General features: G+C 43.2%; 1 protein-coding gene across 3 annotated transcripts in view; it reads right to left on the bottom strand.

The window, feature by feature from the left end:
- Positions 1 to 311: 311 nt before the first annotated feature.
- ZNF774 (zinc finger protein 774) overlaps positions 312 to 17,980 on the bottom strand; it is a 33,713-nt gene continuing 16,044 nt past the window's right edge. Inside the window, exon 5 of one of the 3 annotated variants that reach the window (XR_008621093.2) lies at positions 312 to 11,012. The gene's annotated coding sequence lies outside the window, so the exon portion shown is untranslated. Of the gene's footprint in view, positions 11,013 to 15,979; positions 17,660 to 17,980 lie in introns of those variants that run through there. The other 2 variants (XR_008621095.2, XR_008621094.2) reach the window with 2 other exon arrangements.

Raw genomic sequence — 17,980 nt, 5'->3', positions numbered from 1 at the left:
ATTTCTGAGATGTCTACTTTTGTCTCCATCCCTGTTGTGATTACACTGTAGTCGCCCTTCTGCCAACTAGATCCTCACAGTTATCAAGGTGTTCTCTCTAAAGTGCAAATGCAATTGTGTTTCTCTTTAAAAATTTTTTTTTCTATTACTCCCTTCAAGATAATGGGCCAAGTTCAGCATGATTTAGCATGCCAAATCATAGCCTGACTCCAGATGTTTTGCTCCAGCTATTTTCAATGTATTCACTCTTCCTTCAAACTATTAAAGATACTTGAAAACCTGTAAGAACAAAACACCCCTGTAGAAAAATGGGCAAGGGTTTCATTTATTAAGCCTACAAAGTAAAAAGTTATTTCATTCTTAAGCTTTTAAGTTCACTTTACAAATTGTATTATTCTATTTATAAGTCTAGCACATTTTACCAAACACTTTTCAGAAACTGAATGATTTATTTATTTCGGAGGCGGGGGGTCACATTTTTATTGGGGGCCACAGGGGACATGGTCTTCTCCATGTCAATGGAAGTGCTTGCAGTTTCTTCAACCACTCCATGCTTGGGCCTTGGGGGTGGCTGGGCATGTCCAGCATGTTCCCATCATCTCGGAGGGGCACTGGGTTGTTGTGGGGCGTGGCCTGGTTGATCCTGGTGGAGTACATGGTATAGGGGCAGACTGGGGTCAGATTTATAGCTAGGCCCCTGATGGTGAGGAACAGGACCAGCACCCGCTCCTTAGGCCAGGCATTCTTGAGAAAGGCAGCCGCAATGGCAACGAGGACATAGAGCATTCTGAAATTTCCTGAAATTTTTTTTTTTAAGTTTCACTCAGTTAATTCAACATCTTCAAATATTTAAAATTATGCCTACTAGGGCAGGCACAGTGGCTCACACCTGTAATCTGAGCACTTTGGGAGGTCAAGGTGGGTGGATCACCTTAGGTCAGGAGTTCGAGAGCAGCCTGGCCAACATGGTGAAACCCCCGTCTCTACTAAAATACAAAAAAATTAGCTTAGTATGGTGACACACGCCTGTAGTCCCAGCTACTCAGGCGGCTAAGGCAGGAGAATCACTTGAACCCAGGAGGCAGAGGTTGCAGTGAGCCGAGATTGTGCTCCTGCAATCCAGCCTGGTTGACGGAGCGAGACTGTCTTTTAAAAAATAATAATAATAATTGCCGGGCACGGTGGCTCACGCCTGTAATCCTAGCACTTTCGGAGGCCGAGGTGGGCGAATCACGAGGTCAGGATATTGAGACCATCCAGGCTAACACGGTGAAACCCCAGCTCTATTAAAAATACAAAAAAAAAAAAAAAAAAATTAGCCGGGCATGGTGGCGGGCACCTGTATTCCAGCTACTCGGGAGGCTGAGGCAGGAGAATGGCGTGAACCCTGGAGGCGGAGCTTGCAGTGAGCCAAGATCATGCCGCTGCACTCCAGCCTAGGCAATAGAGCGAGACTCCATCTCAAAAAAATAAATAAATAAAAATAAAAAATAATAATAAAGAATAAATTGTGCCTATTATATTGTCTATATTAGATTTCCTATTACATTTTCTTTTTTTCTTTTCTTTTGAGATGGAGTTTCACTCTTGTCACCCAGGCTGGAGTGCAATGGTGCAATCTCAGCTTACTGCAACCTCCGCCTCCCGGGTTCAAGGGATTCTTCTGCCTCAGCCTCCCAAGTGGCTGGAATTACAGGCACCCACCACCACACCTGGCTAATTTTTTTTATATATATATATTTTTATTAGAGATGGGGTTTCACTATGTTGGCCAGGCTGGTCTCAAACTCCTGACCTTGTGATCCACTGGCCTCGGCCTCCCAAAGTGCTAAGATTACAGGCATGAGCCACCGCACCCGGCCTAGATTTTCTTTTTAGTTCATTCAATCGTATAAAACTTTTTCAAAACTGTTTTTTTTTTTTGAGACGGAGTCTCACTCTGTCGCACAGGCTGGAGTGTAATGGCACAATCTTGGCTCATTGCAACCTCTGCCTCCTGGGCTCAAGCGATTCTCCTGCCTCAGCATCCTGAGTAGCTGGGATTACAGGCACGCACCACCGCGCCCAGCTAATTTTTGTATTTTTAGTAGAGACGGGATTTCACCATGTTGCCCAGGCTGGTCTTGAACTCCTGACCTCAGGTGATCCACCCACCTCTGCCTCCCAAACTGCTTGGATTACAGGCGTGAACCACTGTGCCTGGCCTAGATTTTCTTTTTAATTCATTCAATTGTTTAAAACTTTTTCAAAACTTAGTAATTCCTATAAATAAACATACAAGCATAACAAAGCTAACATTCTCTTAGATGGCCTGATTCCATGTATAAACTTAGTAAGCTTTCAACTCAAAAACCTAAGTCTAAAACTAACTCAATTACACATTTAAAATGATTTACAAAAAAGCTATCATTCAAGTCGGCCAAATTTTCTTAAACATTGCGAATACATAAAATGTGAAATATTTCTTCTTCTTCTTTTTTTTTTTTTTGAGACAGAGTTTCACTCTGTCACCCAGGCTGGAGTGCAGTGGCGTGATTTCGGCTCACTGCAACCTCAGCCTCCCAAGTTCAAGTGATTATCCTGCCTCAGCCTCCTGAGTAGCCGGGCTTACAGGCGCACACGACCACACCCGGCTAATTTTTGTATTTTTACTGGAGGTGAGGTTTTGCCATGTTGGCCAGGCTGGTCTCGAACTCTTGACCTCAAGTGATCTGCCCACCTTGGCCTCCCAATGTGCTGGGGTTATAGGTGTGAGCCACCATGCCCAGCCGAAATATTTCTTCTTAACTCCAACATATTAATCCAATTGTTTATTCCATAAAGGCTTTCTTTACTTAATTACAAAGTTTGTCTGAGGTGAAAGCCACAGAGATGTTAAGACAGTTACCAACTGCACTGATACCTTACTATACTAAGTGTTGCACATTTATTTTCTCAGCTGATCCTTGTAATAATCCCATTATGTCCATTTTACACTTGGGAAAATGGAGAACTCGGTTACTTACCTGAAGCCACACAGCAAGAGGCAGAGCTGGAACTCAAACCCAGGCCTGTCTAATGACAAAGCCCAATTCCTAGTCAATAAACTCAAGATTCAGAGAAATAGACATTAAGATAATAACATGCTGGCCAGGCACAACAGCTCACACCTATACCCCCCAGCACTTTGGGAAGCAGAGGAGAGAGGATTGCTTGAGGCCAGGAGTTCAAGACCAGCCTGGGCAAAATGAAAAACCCCGTCTCTACAGAAAATACAAAAAATTAGCCCAGCGTGGTGGCATGCTACCCAAAAGGCTGAGGTGGGAGGATCGCTTGAGCCTGGGAGTTGAGGCTGCAGTGAGCTGTGATCCCGCCACTGTGCTCCTGCCCAGGTAGACAGAGTGAGACCCATCACCAAAAAAAAAAAAAAAAAAAAAAAAAAAAGAAAAGATAACATGCCACATATCACTTCTTGCCTATCATATGTAGCAACATTTTGGTTTGTCTTTTTAATTGATATTATTGGCAAGGGGGTGAAAAAGCAACCACTCTTATGCAATGTTAGTAGGCAATAAATTAATATAGTCTTTCTAAAGACCAGCTTATCATTATGCATCTATTCTTCAACCAAAAAACTTCACTTCTTGGAATGTATCATAAGGATATCGTGCTTTTATTAAATGTGCAAAAATTATCCATGAAGATGCTCCTTGGAAATTACTCAAATGTCCATCAGTAGGTGTTTAAATCAGTGATGGCAGCTATACACAATAGAATGCCATATAGCCATGAACAGTGATGATCTGTGGTCTGGTCAGGCTTGACTGGCTACAGGAAACAGACATGCACAGTTTTACTTCTAGAGGAAAAAAGGCTGGAAGGGAGGCCTTTCTTATAAAGACCTATATGGACTGGAACTGCACCAAAAACAAAACTACACTAAACAAAAAAAAAACAGGACTAATGAAAGCTTGAAGTCATGGTTTCATTCCTCTGGGCATCTCTGCTTTTCCACAGGATGGCTCTACTCTCCACTCTTTGCTAACCAGCTTACTCCATTTAATTTTTTCTGTTCCCTCACAACTCTTGTTTCTGCTTGCCTTGCCATGGCTTTGACTGAAGGTCATGGTATCCTTACATCATCAGCTCCATTGAGGATCATCTCAATTGCCTAACTCCATAACCCATAGAGTGGCATATGATTGACCCAGCTCAGCTTTCCACCCTGTGGGTAAATCTCTGACCACCCACAGGCAGGCTGCCCTTAGATTGGATGCTGATCCTTTACTTCAAACAACTATGATTAGGAGATACAGATAATTAAGCATAGAGAACTATGAGCTGGGCATTATTTCCTTCAGTGGGAGGCTGGGCAGGCAAAAAATGTACAGGCTGGCAGTACAATATTTTAATATTGTGGTTAAGTTAAAATATCAAATTATGACTAATAAATATGATACCATTTTGTTTTAAATGTAGCTAGATAGATAGATACATTGATGGATGTGTGCATATGAATAGATAAAGCCTTGAAGTATATACACCAATATATTAACAGTGGCTTCTCCAGGCAGTGCTATTACACTGGATTTGTGTGGGGTTTGCTTGCTTGCTTGTCTGTATTTAAAATGAGCTGCTGGAAATACTATTTTGTCAGCAAATATAAATATGAATAAAATTAGTAAATATGAAATGAATAAACGGCAAAATAATGAGGTAAATGGTCATTTTGGGAGTCAAAATTGGTTAATGACCACAAAGAATTTACAAGCCAGGAGTCGTCAAGCAATATTAACAGGATATCTTGAGATAAGCACCATAATAGAAGTTTCCCTTGCTTGGAATACCTTTTAGCCTATTATCTGCCTGGGAAACTCCTACTCAACTTCCCAGACCCAATTCAAATGTCACCTACTCCCCAGGCAAAATTAATCACTTCCTCATTTATTATATTTCCCAGTAGTACTTTAGAAACCAGGTATCTTCAGAAATAAGTCTTACTGTCTAGTAAGTACAACATTTTCAAGAAATAAGTCCCAATTTTTTTTATATTTAAATGCCTCTGAAATCAGGATAGGTCTTACAATCAGTGTTAAGAGAAACTAGCCAGCTACCAGGAGAAAAGTAGATGGAGAAGTAACATAATTGTTGACATAGTTTGGATATTTGTCCCCATCCAAATCTCATGTTGAACTATAATCCCCAGTGTTGGAGATGGGGCCTGGTGGGAAGTGATTTGATCATGGGGGCGGTTTTCTCTTGAATGGTTTAGCACCATCCCCTTGGTGCTGTTCTTGTGATAGTGAGTGAGTTTTCATGAGATCTGGTCATTTAAAAGTGTGTGGCACTCTGTCTCCCACTCTTGATTTCACCATGTGATGCGCCTCCTCCCCATTCACCTTCCACCATGATTGGAAGCTTCCTGAGGCCTCCCCAGAAGCAGATGCCACTATGCTTCCTGTACAGTCTTCAGAACCATGAGCCAATTAAATTTCTTTTCTTATAAATTACCCAGTCTCAGCCAGGCACAGTGGCTCACACCTATAATCCCAGCACTTTGGGAGGCAGAGGTGGGTGGATCACTTGAGGTCTTGAGGTCAGGAGTTCAAGACCAGCCTGATCAACACAATGAAACCCCATCTCTACTAAAAAAAGAAAAAAAAATAGCGAGGTGTGATGGTGTGTGCCTATAATCCCAGCTACTCGGGAGGCTGAGGCAGGAGGATCACTTGAACCCAGGAAGTGGAAGTTGCAGTGAGCCAAGACTGCACCACTGCACTCCAGCCTGGGTAACAGAGCAAGACTCTGTCTCAGAAAAAAGAAAAGGAATTACCCAGTCTCAGGCATTTCTTTCTAGCAATGCAAAAATGGACTAACACAGAAAATTGGTACCAAGGAGTAGGGCACTGCCATAAAGATACCTGAAAATGTGGAACCGACTTTGCAACTGGGTAACAAGTATAGGTTGGAAGAGTTTGGAGGGCTCAGAAGAAGACAGGAAGGTGAGGGAAAGTTTGGAACTTCTTAGAGATTGGTTAAATGGTTTCAACCAAAATGCTGATAGTGATATGGACAATGAAGGCCAGGCTGACAAGGTCTCAGATGGAAGTGAGAAACTTCTTGAGAACTAAAACAAAGGTCACATTTGTTGTGTCTTAGCAAAGAGCTTGGCTGTGTTCTGTCCACGCCCTAGGGATCTGTGGAACTTTTAACTAAAGAGTGATGATCTAAGTGTCTGACAGAAGAATTTTTTTTTTTTTTTGAGACTGAGTCTCGCTCTGTCACCCAGGCTGGAGTGCAGTGGCGCATCTTGGCTCACTGCAACCTCTGCCTCCCGGGTTCAAGCAATTCTCATGCCTCAGCCTCCTGAGTAGCTGGGATTACAGGCACCCACCACCATGCCCAGCTAATTTTTGTATTTTTAATAGAGATGAGATTTCACCATGTTGACCAGGCTGGTCTCGAACTCCTAACCTCAGGTGATCCACCCACCTCAGCCTCCCAAAGTGCTGGGATTACAGGCGTAAGCCACCACGCCTGGCCAGCAGAAGAAATTTCTCAGCAGCAAAGCATTGAAGTTGTGGCATGGCTGCTTCTGACAGCCTAACTTAAATGTGGGAGCAAAGAAATGACTTAAAGTTGGAATTTATATTTAAACAGGAAGCACAGCATAAAAGTTTGAAAAATTTGCAGCCTGGCTATGTGGCAAAGAAAGAAAAAGCTTTTTCAGGAGAGGAATTCAAGCAGGCTGTGGAGCCACCATTTGCTAGACAAATTTGCTTGACTAAAAAGGACCCAAGAACTAATTCCAAAGACAATGGGAAAAAGACCTCAAAGGCATTTTAGAGACCTTCATGGCAGCCTCTCCCATTATATGCCCAGTGGCCTAGGAGGGAAGAATGGTTTCCTGGACCAAGCCCAGGGCCCTGCTGCCCTGCACAGCCTTGGGACACTGCTTCCCACATCCAGGCTGCTCCACCTCTACCCACAGCTCAAAGGGGCCCAAGTACAGCTTGGGCTGCAGTTCCAGATGGTGGAAGCCAAAAGCCTTGGTGGCTTCCATGTAGTGTTAAGCCTGCGGTGTACAGAGCACAAGACTTGAGGCTTGCCACCCTCCATCTTGATTTCAGAGGACGTATGGACAAGTCTGGGTGTCCAGGCAGAAGACTGCTGCAGGGGTGGAGCCCTCACAGAGAACCTCTACTAGGTCAATGCTAAGGGGAATTGTAAGGTTGGCACACTGATATGGTTTGGCTGTGTCCCCACACAAATCTCACCTTGACTTGTAACAATCTCCACATGTCAAGGGTGGGGCCAGGTGGAGATAATTAAATCGTGGCAGTGGTTTCCCTCATACTATTCTAGTGGTAGTGAATAAGTTCCCTGAGATCTGATGGTTTTATAAATGGAAGTTGCACTGCACAAGGTCTCTTGTCTGCTGCTATATAAGATTTGACTTTGCCCCTCATTTGCCTTCTGCCATGGTTGTGAGCCCCACCCCAGGGTGGAACTGTGAGTCAATTAAACCCCTTTCCTTTATAAATTACCCAGTCTTGGGTATGTCTTTATTAGCAGTGTGAGAACAGATTAATACACATTCCCCACACAGAGTTCCCAATGGGGCACACTGCCTAGTGGAGCTGTGAGAAGAGGGCCACCATCCTCCAGATCCAAGAATGGTAGATCCAACAGCAGCTTGCACCCTGTGCCTGGCAAAGCCACAGGCACTCAACTCGAGCCCATGAGAGCAGTCATGGGTGATGAATCCTGCAAAGCCACAGGGGCAGAGCTGCTCCACGCCTTGGGAGCCCATCCACTGCACCAGTATGCCCAGCATATGGGACATGGAGTCAAAGATTATGTTAGAGCTTTAAGATTTAATGACTGCCCTTCCAGCTTTCAAACTTGCATGGGGCCTGTAGCCCCTTTCTTGTTGGCTGATTTCTCCATTTTGAAATGGGAATGTTTATCCAATGCTTGTACTATAACTGTCAGGCCTCACAGGATAGCTTTTCAGGAAATTGTAACCATGCTGTGTAGGCAGAATTCTGAGATGACTGCCCAAGATTCCCAATCCTTGGCTATTCAATCAAACACTAATCTAGGCACTATTTTGAAGGGATTTTGCAGATGCAATTAAGGCACTAAACAGTTGATCTTAAGATGGGGAAATTATCCTGGTCATCACATGAGCCATTTATAAGTAGAGAGATTCCTTTAGCTGGTAAAAGAAGTCAGAGACTCAAAGCATGGGATGGTTCAATGGGCCATTGCTGGTATTGAATATGGAGGGGTCCACATGGAAAGGACTTGAGAGCAGCCTCGAGAAGCTAAGAGTGGCCCCTGACTGATAGTCAGCAAGGAAACAGGGACCTCAGACCTATAACTGCAAGGAACTTGATTCTACCTATAGCCTAAATGAGCCTGGAAGCAGATTCTCCTCACAGTCTCAAGATAAGTCCTTAATCTAGTGGATATTTTAATCTTGACCTTGTAAGACTCTGAGCAAAGAACCCAGTCAAGCTTGCCTGTACTTCAATAGAAAACTAATACATACACTTAAGGAAACTTGAGTGTGTGGGGAGGGGGTTGGGGTGGCTTACAAGTAATGTTGCCAAACATGTTAATGGTAAAATTTTGTATAAAAAGGCCTATGAGCTAGCTGGACACCCTGCTTCTCTCTGATAGGACTAACTCCATATAGTTCATGAGTCTTTTGAGCAGATGTAGCCTGTAATAAATCCGATACTCCATTTGGTCTATGTAATTACTGATCTTCTTTGTTTCTCTATACTTTGAACACCTTGGGCAAAGAGATAGAACACCTTGTTCTAGAAATAGAACAAAGGGTCAGTAAACTTCAGAATACCATCAAGTGGCTGTCTGTCAAGTACCAGTTTTCATCTTTGTGAAACTTCAAGTGTTACCTATCACTGCTTAACTCCTTAACCAACTCATTTGAGAGAAACCTATTTCATCTTGTCCTAAAGATATTCAGATATTCCGGATCTTGTGTTTAAGCACAGCTCCTGCCAGATATTCCAACTTCAGCCATTTCTTCAACTCTTGGTTTTTCAGATGGAGGAAAAGTTTTGAACTACCTGTTGGTAGTTGCAGCTATTTACCAACTGCTTACCATGTTCCAGAAAATGCTAGGTGCTTTATTTATATTGTCTCATTTAATCTTCACAATAACCCTATGAGGAAATATAATTATCCTCATTTTACAAATGAGAAAACAGACCCAAAGAGGTTAGATATTTTGCTTAAGGCCATAAGATTCAGAGTTAGGATCAAGCTTCCATCTCTCTGATTCTAAAATCTCTGTCAAATCATCATTCAACACCGTGTCCTAGTTTATGGACAGCATATCAATGAGCAGGTGTTCATTCACTTCTTAAATATGCCTAATTGCCTCTGAAAACCTTTCAACAAACATTTGTGAACACCCATATCCTAGTCTAGGAACAATATACAAAAACAGAGACCCGGAAGTTGTGGGAGGAAGCCAGGAAGTCAGCCCAGAATGGAGTTGGGGCATTGGTTTCCGGGCTGGGGTTAGAATAGGCCACAAGGTTCTACTGCAGTCTCAAGGCCTAAGACAAAGGACAAATCTAAGGACTCATCAAGAGACAGAAATCGCTCATAGGAATCATGAGCTCATTGGAGAGTCAGACCAAAGTATGGGGAAAGAGCGGTAAACGAGGCATGGAACACCAGACCCCATCACAGGGTTAGAACCTGAGACAAGCCTGCATGGCAGGGTTCCCCACGGCAAACCCCTGAAACATCTACAGGGATGACAATGGGTTACTAGTAACAACAGCTAACTCATAATGAGTGCCCCTTAGGTCCAGTTGTAAGTATTTGATCTCATTTGACCTTCACAACAATCCTATGAGGTAGGAACTACTAGAATTTTCAATTTAAGGATAAGGAAACTGAAATCAGAAAGGTTAACAATGTTCCAAAAATTACACAACTAGTTAGTGACATACTCAGGATTCAAACTGCATTGGACGCAAAGCCCACATATGTGAACGCTATTCTCCACTAATGCACATGAGGACCTAGAGGGCTGAGTTGAAAGATCTGTGAGGCCACATCCACCAAAGAATGTGATGGACATGGACCTGACAAAGCACTCTCAAGAAGCTTTCAGACATCAAGATAGAGATCTAGGAGCACAGATAAGAGAACAGTTGATGGGTCGGGTGCGGGGGCTCAGGCCTGTAATCCTAACACTTTGGGAGGCTGAGGCGGGAGAATGGCGTGAATCCAGGAGGCGGAGGTTGCAGTGAGCCGAGATCACGCCACTGCACTCCAGCTTGAACGACAGAGCCAGACTCCGTCTCAAGAAAAAAAAAAAAAAAAAGACTTTGCAGGGAAGACCTATGGAAAGGGTGAGAAAGGGCACAAGTTGCAGTAACAGTGTAAACAAAGCCAGAAAAATTGCAAAGGTGTGTGCGTGTGTGATCATGCCCTGATTCTTGTATAGTTAATTTCACCCCAAGCTTCTCAAACAGCACAGCCACATGATGTTTCAAAAAGTCCAAGTGGAACCTCTTCGGAAAGATGCCCCACCATTGGCAGAGGCTGTGACCTTTTTCCTCAGGTACCAGGGGTTGCTACATGGGGAATGGGTGGACACTGGGCTGTAAATACTGCGTCTGGAATTTATTCCTTTTGGTGGATGCTTGGTCTCGCTGACTTCAAGAATGAAACCACGGACCTTCACGGTGAGCGTTACAGCTCTTAAAGATGGTGTGTCCACAGTTTGTTCCTTCAGATGTTCAGATGTGTCCGGAGTTTCTTCCTTCCAGTGGGTTCGTGGTCTCGCTGACTTCAGGAGTGAAGCCGCACACCTTCGCAGTGAGTGTTACAGCTCTTAAAGGTGGCTCATCTGGAGTTGTTTGTTCCTCCCGGTGGGTTTGTGGTCTTGCTGACTTCAGGAATGCAGCCGCAGACCCTCGCGTTGAGTGTTACAGCTCATAAAGGTAGTGCGGACCCAGAGTGAGCAGCAGCAAGATTTACTGTGAAGAGCGAAAGAACAAAGCTTCCACAGCATGGAAGGGCACCCGAGTGGGTTGCCTGCTGCTGGCTTCGCTGGCCAGCTTTTATTGCCTTATTTGGCCCCACCCACATCCTGCTGATTGGTCCATTTTACAGAGTGCTGACTGGTGCGTTTACAGTCCTTTAGCTAGACACAGAGTGCTGATTGGTGCGTTTTTACAGTGTGCTGATTGGTGCATTTACAATACTTTAGCTAGACAAAGAGTGCTGATTGGTGCGTTTTTAATCCTCTAGCTAGACAGAAAAGTTCTCCAAGTCCCCACCCAACCTAGAAGCCCAGCTGGCTTCACCTCTCAATACCTTCTTTCTTTATCACTCCTCATTTTCTTTACGACTGATATTTGGGTGGTAGAAAGCTCACATCCTTTATGGAAAGTCACCTTCCTATAAGCTCCTCTGGAAGTAGAGTACAGAAAAATCTAACTAGGCCTCTCATGAGATTACAAGCAATGAGTGACATTTCTACTACAACTTATAATGCCAGTGCAGGGCAAGGTAGAAACTGCAAGACTTCAGTCACTATTCAGTTATGTAAAGACTAACACGTGGGCAAAGTGGCTCACGCCTGTAATCCTAGCACTTTGGGAGGCCATGGCAGGAAGATTGCTTGAGCCCAGCAGTTGGATACCAGCCTGTGCAACATGGTGAGACACCATCTCTACAAAAAATTTAAAAAATTAGCTGGGCGTAGTGGTGCATGCCTGTGGCCCCAGCTACTGGGGAGGCTGAGGTGGGAAGATCACTTGAGCTGGGGAGGTCGAGGCTGCAGGGAGCTGTGATTGCACCACTGCGTTCCAGCCTGGGAGACAGAGCAAGAACTTGTCTCAAAAAAAAAAAAAAAAGAGCTAGACAAGGTGGCTCACTCCTGTAATCTCAGCACTTTGAGAGGTCGAGGCAGGTGGAACCCCTCAGGTCAGGAGGTCCAGACCAGTCTAGCCAACATGGTGAAATTCTGTCTCTACTAAAAATACAAAAATTAGCCAGGCATGGTGGCATGCATCTGTAGTCCCAGCTATTTGGGAAGCTGAGGCAGGAGAATTGCTTGAACCCGGGAGGCGGAGCTTGCAGCGAGCCAAGATCACACCACTGCACTCCAGCCTGGGCAACAGAGCAAGACTCTGTCTCAAAAAAATTTAAAAAAATTAAAAAAAAAGACTAACACAGGAAAAAACGGGAGAGACATATAGCTATGGAGCAATGTTCCTCCCTAAGACTCCAGTCAGTTCATTGACACATGTCCAGTTTGAATTTTTTTTTTTAAAAAAAGAAAGGCCAGGTTCTACCACCTTCCTTACAATACAGAAACAAGCTCTCTCAACCACAAGCATCAATGACATTATCCAGTTTCGTGGAATCACTGGCAATGCCCCCATGTATCAGAATGTCTTCTGTGGCTGAATTTACATGTGAAGGTTAATTAAACAAAGCTTTATTTCAGTATCATGGCTTGTATGCATTTACTCATTCATGTACCAACTGGCATAAGTGATACCTCCTCCAGGGAGCCTTCCTTAACTCTCAAGATAGCCCTTCTCTGGCTGACATATACTTCTTGTATTGAAACTATGTGTCTGGGCCGGGCATGGTGGCTCACACCTGTAATCCCAGCACTTTGGGAGGCCGAGGCAGGCGGATCACCTGAGTTCAGGAGTTTGAGACCAGCCTGGCCAACATGGCAAAAGCCTGTCTCCACTAAAAATACAAAAATTAGGTGGGTGTGGTGGCGCATGACTGTAATCCCAGCTACTGGGGAGTCAGAGGCAGGAGAATCGCTTGAACCCAGGAGGTGGAGGTTGTGGTGAGCTGAGATACCTCACTGCATTCCAGCCTGAAGGACAGAGTGAGACTCTGTCTCAAAAAAAAAAAAAAAAGAAAAAAGAAAGAAAGAAACTGTGTGTCTGTATGTCTGTTTCCCACAACCACTCTGTGCTCCTCAAGAGAATTGTCATGTTTATATCTGTATCCCCAGCACCCTCAACTAGGCCTGGATATAAGAGGTAATGAGTGTTTACTGAATTAAATTGAATAAATTAGTGACATACAATGTGGGGTTCGACGTGTGTCCATATATTCTGTTTGTAACATGCCTCTGACTCTGGAGAGGGAAGACAGGCTATGCTGGCACCTAGACTCAGGCTTAGGTGCTAACACTTAGATGCTTCAGGTTTCCTTCAGTTGAGCCCAAGCCACCTGGATAAGGAAATGTATGTATTTTTAGTACATAAGTGACAGATTCAGGGCAAACTCAGTAATAAAAGCAAGCTTCTGGCTTCAAGATCCCAAGAGATTTTCTCTTAAAGAGTTTGGGCTGGACGTGGTGGCTCAAGCCTGTAATCCCAGCACTTTGGGAGGCCGAGGCGGGCAGATCACGAGGTCAGGAGTTCAAAACCAGCCTGGCCAAAATGGTGAAACCCCACCTCTACTAAAAATACAAAAATTAGACCGGGTGTGATGGCTCAGACTGGGCGCGGTGGCTCACGCCTGTAATCCCAGCACTTTGGGAGGCCGAGGAGGGCGGATCATCTGAGGTCAGGAGTTCGAGACCAGCCTGGCCAACATGGTGAAACCCCGTCTCTTCTAAAAATACAAAAATTAGCCGGGCATGGTGGCAGTTGCCTGTAATCCCAGCTACTCGGGAGGCTGAGGCAGGAGAATTGCCTGAATACAGGAGGCGGAGGTTGCAGTGAGCCAAGATCATGCCACTGCATACCAGCCTGGGCAACAGAGCAAGACTCCATCTCAAAAAAAAAAAAAAAAAGAATTTTATAGGCAACTAAAATGGGTGGGACCAACCTGCCATCCCAGCTACAGAGAGAAAAGCCAAACATTAGTGGACTGGGACCTTACTGTGGATGAAGAATCTAGTATCTGGGGCGGAAAGCAAGGTCCTCCCAGGAGAAGAGCAAGAAAGGAAGGTTGATGCTAGAGCCCGTGGAAGGGTCTTAAATTCTACATTAAACGAGATTCCACTTTCGTCTGTAGACAAGAGGAAATGATTTAAGATTTTATAAGCAGGGGAGGAGTAGGATTTGATTCAACAAAGATTTATGAAATGTTTACTTTTGTACTAGTATGAACAAGGGCATAAAGTTGAGTTAAACATAGTCACTGCCCTTTAGACAAGTACACAAGTGACTTTAATGCAAGATGAAATAAGAAGTGAATGAAACCCAAGATGTAGAAAGAAAGGATTATAGAAGTCCAAAGGAAATCCTATCTGCTTGATAGAGGAGATCTGCAAATACTTTATGGAGAGGGAGGTGTTTTAATGGGGCCTTGAAGAATAGGTACTTTATAAACAAAATTCCCTGAAGAGGCAACATGAACAACAATAAACTTGTAAAAGTTGTGTAACTGCTGGGCACGGTGGCACACGCCTGTAATCCCAGCACTTTGGGAGGCCCAGGTGGGAGGATCACCTGAGGTCGGGAGTTCGAGACCAGTCTGCCCAACATGGCGAAACCCCATCTCGACTAAATACAAAAAATTAGCTGGGTATGGTGGCGCATGCCTGTAATCCTAGCTACTCGGGAGACTGAGGCAGGAGAATTGCTTGAACCCAGGAGGTGGAGGTTGCGGTGAGACAAGATCGTGCCACTGCATGCCAGCCTGGGAGACAGAGTGAGACTCTGTCTAAAAAAAAGAAAAAAAGTTGGGTAACTTCCCCACTAATCAGGGAGATACTTTTTAACTTAATTTAATTTATTTATTTGGAACAGGATCTGGCTCTGTCATCCAGGCTGGAGTGCAGTGGCATGATCATAGCTCACTGCAGCCTTGACCTCCAGTGCTCAGGTGATCCTCCCACCTCAGCCTCCTGAGTAGCTGGAACTACAGACATCAGCCACCACGGCCAGATAATTTTTAATTTTTTTTTAGAGATGGGGTCTCACTATGCTGTCCAGGCTGGTCTTGAACTCCTGAGCTCAAGAAATCCTCCTGCCTCAGCCTCCCAAAATGTTGGGATTACAGGTGTGACCTACTATGCCCAGCTAAGACGCATATTAACACCACAATGATATATCATTTCATGCTCAAAAACATTTTATAAATAAAAATTTTACATACATAGATATATATGTATATATACATATATTTGCTTTTTTCTATATATATACATATATGTATAATACATGTATATGTATATAATACATATGCTTCCAATTAACTACTATAAGTTTGTATTAGTAAATCCTTTGATTTTCATTAGTTTGTATGAGTATCATTATTGCTTAAGCAATATATTTAGTTTTGCCTGTTTTTTACCTTTACTGTATTTTTTTTTTCCCTGACATGGAGTCTCACTCTGTCTCCCAGGCTGGAGTGAGTGGCACAATCTTGGCTCACGGCAACCTCCACCTCCCAGGTTCAGGGGATTTTTCTGCTTCAGCCTCCTGAGTAGCTGGGACTACACGCATGAGCCACCACGCCTGGCTAATTTTTGTATTTTTAGTAGAGACATGGTTTCACCATGTTGGTCAAGCTGATTTCCAACTCCTGACCTCGTGATCTGCCCGCCTCGGCCTCCCAAAGTGCTGGGATTACAGGCATGAGCCACCACACCTTCCCTGATCTTTACTGTATTTTTGCTCTTACTAAATATATATGTATGTATATAGAGAGAGACAGGAAATAAAGCAAGTATATATAAAGGCATAGGAGTGAGAAATGCCAGACTCTTTTCCTAAGCTGTATAGTGGGTACGTGGTTGCTCTTTACACTAATTTTTGTATATTTTAATATTGATTTTTTTAAAAAAAGAGTAGATAGTAGTTCAGCAGGAGGAATTGAAGCAAGAAGCTATTCTAGAGAGAAGAAATTGTACTGGAGAGAGCAGGCTGTGTTCAGGAAACAAAGTGTCATCATTCTGCTTGGCAGAATAAAATACATTTTTTCTTTGTCATAAGAGCAGCAACTTGCATTTGTGCACTTTATAAAATACTTTCATGTGCTCCCACCAGTTAATTATCAACTTGAAGAACAAGTATTCCATTTGATAGATGAGGAAACAGGCTCAGAAAGAATAAGCGATATATTTGTGAATATTTTTGGCAGAGAAAAAGCTTAAAAGGATATACAACAAACGGTAGTGGTTATCTCTGGGAAGTGGAATTTACTCTGTTTGCTTAATTGTATTTTCTGATATTTCTATAAATGAACCTGAAGTAAAAAATAATAAAGCAGAGAGGGGGAAGGAAGACAACAGGAAACAATGATTTCCTCAAAATCAAATGTTCACGTTTTCAGATTCCCAATCCTGCTCTGAGTTACTCTAATGAAAACAACAGAAGAAATACAAGAAAGATTCTAACATAGAAAGAAATGTTCAACCTCACTGGTAAGCAAAGAAATGCAAATTAAGACAATATGTAAGACTCACGTCTATTAAATTAGCAAAACTTTTTTAAAGATGAGGGTGTGATGAGACTAGTAGCCATTTACTGTTCGGAACACTGTAAATTGATACAATCACTTTAAAAATGATTCCACAGCGGCCAGGCGTGGTGGCTCACACCTGTAATCCTAGCCCTTTGGGAGGCCGAAGTGGGCGGATCACTTGTGGTCAGGAGTTTGAAACCAGCTTGGCCATCATGGTGAAACCCCATCTCTACTAAAAATACAAATAATTAGCTGGGCATGGTGGTGCACACCTGTAATCCCAGCTACTCGAGAGGCTGAGGCAGAAGAATTGCTTGAACCTGGGAGGCGGAGGTTGCAGTGAGCCGAGATCGTGCCACTGCACTCCAGCTTGAGTGATAGAGCAAGACCTGTCTCAAAAAAAAAAAAAAAAAAAAAAAGATTCTGCAGCAAGTAAGGGAGGTGTAAAATTGTTCTCACCCTGTGAAAATAATCTAAAATGTGGAAACTTTTTTTCTGGGGAACAACAAAATGTTCACATGAGCATCTTTAATGCAGCAGGGCATCCCCCATTCAGACACCAGGTCCAAGATTGGCTGTTTATAGAAAGATGGCCTATACTCTTCTGGACATTTATCTGCTCTAATTTATATACATAAAGGAGCAGAGGGTGTTTTGGGGTTGGTTGGCGGGGCGGGGGGTTTGCTGAAGGAAATATAAGAAAATGTGTGTGTGTGCATGTGTTTGACTGGGAATGAAGGAACTGATCTAGTGTCTGTTCAGGGCCTAGGCACTCAGATTACTCTTTTTCCCCCTCAGTATAACTCAATGAGATTTGAGTGAAAAAGATCAATCTCTGGAGAAGTGTTCTGTTTTCTTATTTGCTTTGTTTTATTTTTCTTGTGAAATACATTGTAAATGAAAAGCATATAAGTAATGCATATTAACAATTTAAATAATTATTTTACAAAGAAAACCTGTGTACTCAGCAGCCAACTTAAGAAACAGAAACTTTGATGGCAGAGGTGGGCAGATTACTTAAGACCAGGAGTTCGAGACCAGCCTGGCCAACATGGTGAAACTCCATCTCTACTAAAATTACAAAAATTAGCTGGGTGTGGTGGTGCATGCTTGTAATCCCAGCTACTTGGGAGGCTGAGGCAGAAGAATCACTTGAACCCAGGAGGCGGAGCTTGCAGTGATCTGAGATCCTGCCACTGCACTCCTGCCTTGGCAACAGAATGAGACACTGTCTCAAAACAAAACAAAAAAAGAAATAGAAACTTTGCATCTTTCTCTCCCATTCCAATTAATTACTATACTGAAGTTTGTATTAGTAAATCCTTTGATTTTCATTAGTTTGTGTATCCTTATTGCTTAAGCAACATATTGTTTAGTTTTGCCTCTTTTTTACCTTTACTGTATTTTCACTCTTACTAAATATATATTTCTATGTCTTGCTTTTTACACTCAATATTGTTTGAAGCTTGTCTGTGTTGATGCATGTAACTGTAGTCTGCCCATTTTCCTTGATGGATAGCATTCCGATATGTAAATTACCAACTTGCTC

This window comes from Pan paniscus, chromosome 16, assembly GCF_029289425.2.
Source record: "Pan paniscus chromosome 16, NHGRI_mPanPan1-v2.0_pri, whole genome shotgun sequence".
Lineage (NCBI taxonomy): Eukaryota > Metazoa > Chordata > Mammalia > Primates > Hominidae > Pan > Pan paniscus.
This window is presented reverse-complemented; position numbering and strand designations above follow the sequence as displayed.